General features: G+C 35.3%; 1 non-coding gene across 1 annotated transcript; it reads right to left on the bottom strand.

The window, feature by feature from the left end:
• Positions 1–8,117: 8,117 nt before the first annotated feature.
• Positions 8,118–8,221, bottom strand: LOC111766673 (U6 spliceosomal RNA). Its single transcript, XR_002798645.2, has one exon. It is a non-coding gene; the product is annotated as a U6 spliceosomal RNA (small nuclear RNA).
• Between the last annotated feature and the right edge of the window lie 688 nt (positions 8,222–8,909).

Here is an 8,909-nt window from a genome sequence, read left to right as displayed (position 1 = left end):
AAGGTCACACTAGCATTTTTTTGACTCACTAGAATGCATTTTTGACTCACTAGAATGCATTTTTTTGACTCACTAGAATGTATGACTCACTAGAAGGCATAATTAGGAATATTATGCCTCTTAACCAAAGTTCTGTTCTACTAACAAAGGTCTCTGGAAAATGTGTTTAAATTGTTAACATTTACAAAATAAATGCTTTATTATAAGATGGTAGTTTTCTTAATCATTTCTTCAACAAACATGCTTCTTATAAAGTCAAATCTATTTGCTACAATAGTTTTTTATTGATATTTCATATATCCTAATTGCCCACATGCTAAGAGAATGGGAGAATTTCCTCAGAAGGATGAGATTGAGAAGTTAACAACTCCACACTCATGTCTTATAGCAGTTTTATTATTGTGTTTAGGTGGTAGAATTTTCCATATTATTCTAGATGAAGACAATGTAGTTCTCAAAGCTTCCCCTCCCCAATCCCTCAGACAAATCACAATTAGCATATAGCATAAAAAAGAAATAAACCATTTTTGCTTAAAGTCACTGAGAGCTTGGGATTGTTTGTTACTTCAGAATCATCTAATCTAAGCTACTGATTCAAACTTGACATAAACTTGTGGTAGTGCAATAACAAAAACTCTAAAATGCATTGCATTGGTCTAGGAACCAGATGGTAGACAGTGAGAACACTGTTATTAGAGTCTGGAAGGATCCAAGTTATGCAGAGGCTAACCATGGAATAAATTTTTTGCCTGCAAATCATATGCTTACTGAGCCCCAGGGAAAGAGGATTTAGACTGAGTTGTAGTAGTAGCTGTTGACTATGTTTGGAAAGATTTTATAAGAAAGAGATACTATCAGAAAAAAAATGGCCATTATTCAAGCAGAAATGAAAGAGATTAGAGAGAATACATATGTTCATGGACACATAGGTTTCAAAGAGGCAACTCTGTCTCAGCTCTAAAGAGTAAAATAAAAAAATAGAAAAATGTTTTATACAGCAAAGGCCAATCACAATTCATCCTTGTAGCAAGGTTAAAATCAAGAACATGAAAGTCATATAAAATCATTCTTACAATCTGAGTGGATTACTATGTCTCAGAATGAGGGCCCAGTTTAGGAGGTGATAAATCCTCTCAACTGCAATAAAATTGATTTTTTAAAGATCATAGAACTGAAAAAAAAAATCCTCTCAACTGGATGAAAGAACCCTAGGAAAAATGATTAAATATATGATTTTTCACAGTACCTACTTATATCCAAAGTACCACAATTAAATCTAGAGAGAGATTGTTAGAGGAGTAAGAAAGCAGAAAAATATAGCAGATCTAAGAAATAGACTGAGGAAAAGCTTTGAGTATTGTATTTGTCTTATGATGCTGACCAGAAACAAACAGACAAGGAGCCAACTAAGTTATTAAGAGAGGTATAGTGCTAAAGACTAAAAACAACTAAAACGGACTCTGACCAGCATTGGAAGCACCCCTAACAACTTCAATCTTTTACAAAGAGGAAGTAGGCTAAGAAAGTGGCTCAGTCCCCATGGAGGGTGTACACTTAATGTCATTGAGAAAGATGGACTGGGAAAACCCTGCCAGGAAGCAAAATCAAGGCTGCAACATCAAAGAAACAGTAGGGGACCATTGCAATGTCCACCTCACAGGACTTCAGATATGCCACAGTCCAGAGACTGCTGTCAGTTGTCCATTCTGTCCCTTCCCTTTCCAAATGGGGGTGTTCACTGTGGCTACCATTACTCCGTTACATTAAGCCTGGCAACAACATTTGCAATGCCCAGGAATGTCAGCACAGGTCTAATCTGTCTTCCATGTGTCATCTTGTCAATTATTTGAAGGCAACCCTCATGCCCTTCTCTCTCCTTTTCTCCTTATATCCTACTCTACTCTCTGAGTCTTCTTCAGGCAAAACATCCCTTCCTGCATCAATATCATCCACAGGGTATTGAGCCATCTTGACAAGGCTAAAAAGTGCAGATCCAGATGCAGGTGAGCTGAGGAATAGACATTAATTAACAAAGACTAAAATTCCATATACTTTCTTAGATCTACTTTGACTTGATTTCCTGCACTGACAGCTACTTAAAACTGAGAAGACTTTTTCATAGTGACAGTACAAAACATATCTCCCAGCATTTAAATCTTACAATAGTCTTTTTGACCTTAATAAAAATAAACATTCTCATTATTAAATTATCATTATCATAGTACATATCTTATTACTACTTATTTAAAATACTGTATTATTTAAAATAGTATATTGAACAATTTACCAAGAACTAATTAATAATCCACCCTCAAGCAATCTAATGAAGCAATACTGCTATTTTAATCATTTTGCAGATGTGTTAACTGAGACTTACAGGAGTTATATAACTTGCTTAAGGTCATACAGCTAGTAGGAGGCAGAACCAGGATCTGAATCCTGAGTCTACACTAGAGTCCACTTTCTTTATCACTCCTATACCATCCCCCTACATAAGCCCATTATTCTATCCCATATTAGACATCACTCTATTTGACTTGGCCTACCTACCCCACCACAATGATAAGATACCTTTAAATCTTTGTTTCTCTTTGTATCAAGAAGTACCTTCCCCAGCCTCAAGTTTAAAATCTGCTACTGCCCACCATTATGATTTTTTCCCTTTTACATAGAATATATTTAATTGTATTATATATACTAGGAGCAGCTTTACCAACAGAAAATGTGACTGTAAGGGACATACAATGAAAGATAAATCAAGCACATAGCCATGGAAAAATTATTCCAATTAAATATGTTTAGCACTTTCATTTCTTTTGGAAATCTACTTTCATTCTTTGCGTTAAACAGGACAGGCAAAAATTTAAGAAAAACTTAAAATTAACAATCAACTAGCTTGTTTTCTGTCATTTGGAAAATAAATTTTTTGTGGAATACATTGATACAACTAAGGCAACATCCATGAAAAAATAGTTTGGGAGCCACCATCAGTATCCAACCCTCATCTTACTCAACTGTTCATAAAATGAATTATTTTTATTACACACAAATGCAGACATTTGAAGTTAGAAACAAATTCAACTCAAGTCGCAAAAGGTCTTAATTATAGAAAGAGTTTAAAAAGATAGTTTTATATTCAAAAGTACATACTAAGTCCACACTCAGCTATTGCCAAATAGAGAATCTCTGGAATCTACTTTAACATGCTGCACAGCATTCCTAGCACTAGAAAACTGCCAGAATTTGCAGAGGTTAACTTCTTTAGATCCCAAAGAAAAGGAGACATCCAGGAATAAAGGACTCATGATAAGAGGGCAGGAGGAAGCAAGCGGGCAGGCCTCTCAATCTTCTTAGTGAAATGAAGTTAAGGATTGAATAAAGAGCTTTTTGGTTCAACTGGGCTTCCCTGAAGAATCTGTGACAAACTGGAAGAAACCTGCTCAACCTCAGGTGTTGAGATTTTACTTGACAATGGCTGCGTTATTTCAGAATTTAATTAGTGAACCTGATAAAAACAAAATTAAAGTAATCTTGTATGTAATGATTAATTAGAAATGGGCTTCATAATTTCTGGTAAAAATTTGCAAACTAATGTAACCATGTCACCAGGAAACAGGGTCTCCGGTTACATTCCCTGCGAAGCAGTCTCCAAAGCTACAAAGCCACACAGCCAGGACGCTAGGTGCCAGTGCCTATTCTAGGGAGCTGACCCCTTTGCTCTTGAGACAATTCCAAACAGATGTTGCCATAGGAACTGATGGGGCTCTCATGCCATTTATAAAGGACAGCAGATCTGTGGCAAAGACAATATTCTTAGTTTCACTAATTTTTATGTATCCCAAAGATCTATAACACATAGTAATTTACAATTTTCCAGGGGCATCTGTTTGAATCTTTGGTGCTTGGAACTAGAGAACAAGATAAATAAAGCTAGTTAACTAACATTACTATTTTAACACAGCCTTTTTTTTTTCCTTTATTATTTCTCATATTACCAGCAAATTAAAATATGCACTGTAATGGTATTTCAAGTTTGGAGTTACAGAGGTATCCAGGCACATCTCTTACGAATGCCGGGGGGTTACTTTTCATTTTAACAGAATTACACTTTAGTTACTTTTTCAGCACTGATTTTTTATGTTGATCTTGGGACTTGCTGTAGTGGTCCCCTACACGACTGACCTGGGAGTCCAGTTTTAACATCCTGAATTTTGAGTTTGAGTTGCGTATGTTCTTGTTGAGGCTCTGATAATAAAGGCTGTACTTAAAACTGCTGACTGAAAAATGAAAAGAGGAATGCAGTGCTTCTAGGTAACTATCATCTAGTTTACGGACATTTAATGGGGGGGGGGGGGGTGAAAGGAAACAACTCTAACAGAAATCAACATTTTTGGAGCACTCCCTGGGCTCCAGGCACTGCACTAAGAGTTTTGCATGCATGCTCCTATTTAATGATCAGAAGACGTGAGGTAGATAATAGTGACATCTCCATTTTAGGGATGAAAACAGAGGCTCACAGAGGGCAGGTCCCCTGTGTGAGGCCATACAAGCCAGCAAGAATTTGAGTCCATGTGTATTTGACTCCAGAACTATTAAACAAATACCACTTTTGAAAGAATTACAAAGCCCAAGTCTTGCCTCCTCCCTACTTCTAATAATCATAAATCTCTAACACTTTCAAAAGTCCAAGAGGAAAAGGCAAGTGTATCTGTCCCCATATTACTTTTCTACTGCTGTCAAAACAAATTACCACAAACTAGGTGGCCTTAAGCAACAATTTCTGGGGTTGGAAGCTTGGCTTAGTGTGGCGCAGTGTTTCACTGGGCTAAAATCAAGGCATCTGCCAAAGCTGTGGTTCTCACTCTGTCTCGGGGTCCTCTCCCAAGATCACTGCTGTTGGCAGAATTTGTTTCCTTCTCATACTTTCTATGTGGTTCCCTCTATCATCAAGTCAGCAATGACAGGCTGAGTCCTCTTCTGCTTTTCAGTATTCTTGTGATTATATTCTTATGATTATACTGAGATAACCCAGAATATTCTTCCTATTTTAATAACCATAACTATGTCTGCAAAGTCTCTTTGCCACGTAAAGTAACATATTCATAGACGTAACACCAGAGAAGGAAAGATCATGGGGGCCAAAATTTCTCCTACTTTCTTCTCTCACATTCTCTTCTACACAGCTGCCGACCACCAAAGCAAAATACCCTCTCCCTTTGAAAATGCTTCATAGTATCCTGCTAGGTGTTTAAGCAATTACAGTATTTAGACTGGGTTCTCATCCAAATGAATCAACACCATGCGTTTGTACTTTAAGAAATACTAGCTAGCTAACTGGGATATTGTGAAAGGCCTACCTAGAAGCGAAGGACCTTCAACTTTTACATATTTCAGGTGATCTCGCTCACTTTGGACTTGCTAATGGAACAAAAAACCATGAACCGATACTAGCTATACCCCTGCTTCCATCCCCACATTCTACCCTTTCCAGTGCTTGAAACTCCACAGACTCTCTTAGGCTTCCCTTGGAAATGGTGGTATGCACTGACACTGTAATATGGATTCACCAAAATGCCAAATAAAAATACAACATCTTATAAATTCAGAAAACTGCTAGCATGCCCCAAAAAATTGCTCTGACCTTATCATTCAATGCACATTCAGCCCATGCCTTGGTTCTACTTAGCACATATCCCAGTTCTCATGGGTCATCCAAACCTCTCAATCATCTAATAGAATTAAATGTTCTGCTCTGTAAATACCTTCTCTTCTCGTAACAAAAAAAATGCAAGGCAAATAATAAAAACAGCAAGCAAATGAGGGCTATTCCACAGACAATAATTATGTGATAAGGTAAAAAAAAGTAGTAAATGTTAATTGTAGAATCGAGGTGGTGGGTATAAAAATTGTTCACTGGAGAATTATTTTAACTTTTCTCTATGCTTGATATCTTCATACTAAAGTGTTGAAAAGAACCATCACAATAAATTCAACCGTAGATATCAAAGCCAGCCTTTCTCATTACTTTTATCTCAAATCACATGTCATTTTGTAAGAACGTCTCATATATACTCCATTTGTAATTTCCAGGGCATTACTTATTTTTCTTCCCTACACAGAACTCTTTCTGTTGCCCTAAAGCAGCTCATTCTTCCAGACCCATTTCAGGTCCTACCTTCTATTAAAAGAAAGAAAAATCCTCCCCTTTTCTGAAGAGCTATTCCATTTATGTGTGCTATATTATTTAAAATACAGTTCTGGAATTTTTTAAAAAACAATTGTAGGTGTGATAATAGTATTATGACCCTGAGTTTTAAGTTTTCTTTTAGATATATATATTAAAAGCTGGACTGCAAGTACATGGGTACTCATTACACTATTCACACTATTCTCACTATTCCATTAAAAAAACCACAAAACATAAATACAGTCTTGGAAACACAGTAGGTAATCAAATAACTACACTACCAAAATGAAATCAATATTGAAACAATGATCTAAAAATTCTAACAAAATGCCCCTATTCAAGCATTTCAGGCCAACAGAAGTTCTATTGATTATTCTGCTTTTTTCTACTTTGGTTTCTGAAAACTACTAAACCTCATGTAAGAACAAGTTTGGGTTCTGGCTTATCAATATAGAAACTTCTTCAAAATATGTGTCCAAAGATAATTCAATCAGAATGAAAATTTCATTTTATCCTGCCATGTAAATTGATAAGAATGAAATTTTTATTTTATATGGAATTCCAGCTAATAAACACAGAAGAATCACAAAATATCACCAATTTGCAATCACTACTGGGATATCAATTTAGGCAATGACCATTAATGGCAACTAAAACCATTAGGGGAAAAGCTACTAGTCGATTTTCTAATGGATAGATTGGGCAAAAATATCCAAACCCACTCAATTGTGATATTACAAAATGAGATGTAAGTATGCATTAGGTACTTCCTGCTGTGATGCAGTAGAACATAACATCATCTATGAATTATTTTTTTAAAAAAACAGAACACAAAAAAAAACCCTCTAGATATTATTAGCAGTTTATAGGACATATTGGGGACAGGCAAAAATTTCAAATGATACTGTAGTGAGGATGCATTTGGTAAAATCCAATTTTATAATATAAACAACTCAGCTTCCTCAAAAGTTAAATTATGAAAAAAGAGGGAACCTTTAATTTAACCTATAGATTAAAAAGAAACTGAAGAAATATCAACCAAATTCAAGGTATAGATCTTATATAGATCCTGATTCAAACAAACAAATTGTAAAACAAATCATGAGGCAATAAGGAGAAATTTTGAGTACTGACTGGATATTTGACATTAGAATTTTTTAGCTGTCTTAAACTATTAGTTATGTTCTAAAAAGTGCCTCATCTTTAGAAATACACACTAAAGTATACATGAAAATATATTATACATGGCGTGGGATTCGTACTAATCCACTGTGGGGAGGGGATGGACGTACATACAGGTTTAACAAGAATGACAATAAGATCATAATTGTTGAAGCTAGGTCATGAGTGCATGGAGATTCACTATACTATTCTCTTTATTTTGTGTATTTTTAAAATTTTCCATCATGAAATATGTTTTAAAAATTAGAGTTTTGTTTTAATAGTGTTATATTACAAAACATTTAAAAATTTCTTCTTTAATGAAGACTTCTACATAGAAAAATACAGAGTTCTCAGTTGGATGATTAACTGGTACATATTTGCTCAATTAAATCTTTCAACAGTTACTTAGAAACTCACAAAGAAAAATGACTTCAACAAAGAAATCTAGGCCCTAAAAGAGGAGGATACAAATCACCTCTGTCATAGTATAGTAAATTATTTGCATTTCTTTGTGCATAGGCTGACTTTGTGCAGATATAGACTACAATTTACTTGAAAGGTCAAAGACTATAAACAGAAACAAGAGTTCTAAGCTAAAAAGGAAAAAAAGCAACCAAAGTGAAAAATTTTTAAAAATGTGTATCTATAAATACCAATAGGTCAATTTTTCAGGAATGGATGAAAAGACAAATCTAAATAACTGAGAAAAAATTATTTAGATTGGATGCTGGTTCAAAAATAAATACATGTATGACAGGGAAGAAGCAAAAAAATATGGAACATCACAAATTTGTGTATCATCCTTGTGCGAGTGCTATGCTAATCTCTGAATCATTTCAATTCTAGTATATGTGCTGCCAAAGCGAGCACCCATTATGATTTTTAAGACCTTTATATCTCAATGAGCTCTTTCATCTCAACACTTGAACTTTTTTCCTATTTCATTGGAAATATATATTAATGTTAATAGTGATTTTCAATATCACATCTTCTCAGTAATGACAGGACCCTAGCCCTGGCTCTGTTGTGAGCTTACGTGTGTCCATGGTTATCAAGAATGCTCTTCACCAGATTTTCCTGGTTCTCCATCTTCTATGGACATAGGATAGTACTTCCTACCCTCCCTGTGGTTGGGTGGATACACATGACTAAGCCTGGGCAACAGGCTATAAGCAGAAGTAAAGTGTCGCTCACTTTTGGCTAGAGCATATAATGCATAGCCTCGACTTTCTGGAGCTCTCTCTCCCTTTACCATAATGATACCAAAGTTTCAGATAGTGACCATTCCATCAGCCTAGGTGCCAAGGGAGGGACAACATGGAGCAGTTCCTCCAGATGACCCATAATAAATATGGAGCATGAATAAGGAATAAATCTTTATTGTTTTAAACCACTGACATATGAGGGTCATTTGTTATAGCAACATAAACTATTCCATCTTGACTGGCTTGTTTTTGGATAGGTCACTTCACTTCTTTAGTCTTCAATTCCTTCATTCAGTTTAACAAACAAAAGGGAAAGAAGAATGAATATTTAGTGGGTATCTCTTAAACATAAA

This window comes from Dasypus novemcinctus, chromosome 2, assembly GCF_030445035.2.
Source record: "Dasypus novemcinctus isolate mDasNov1 chromosome 2, mDasNov1.1.hap2, whole genome shotgun sequence".
In the NCBI taxonomy this organism is placed as follows: domain Eukaryota; kingdom Metazoa; phylum Chordata; class Mammalia; order Cingulata; family Dasypodidae; genus Dasypus; species Dasypus novemcinctus.
This window is presented reverse-complemented; position numbering and strand designations above follow the sequence as displayed.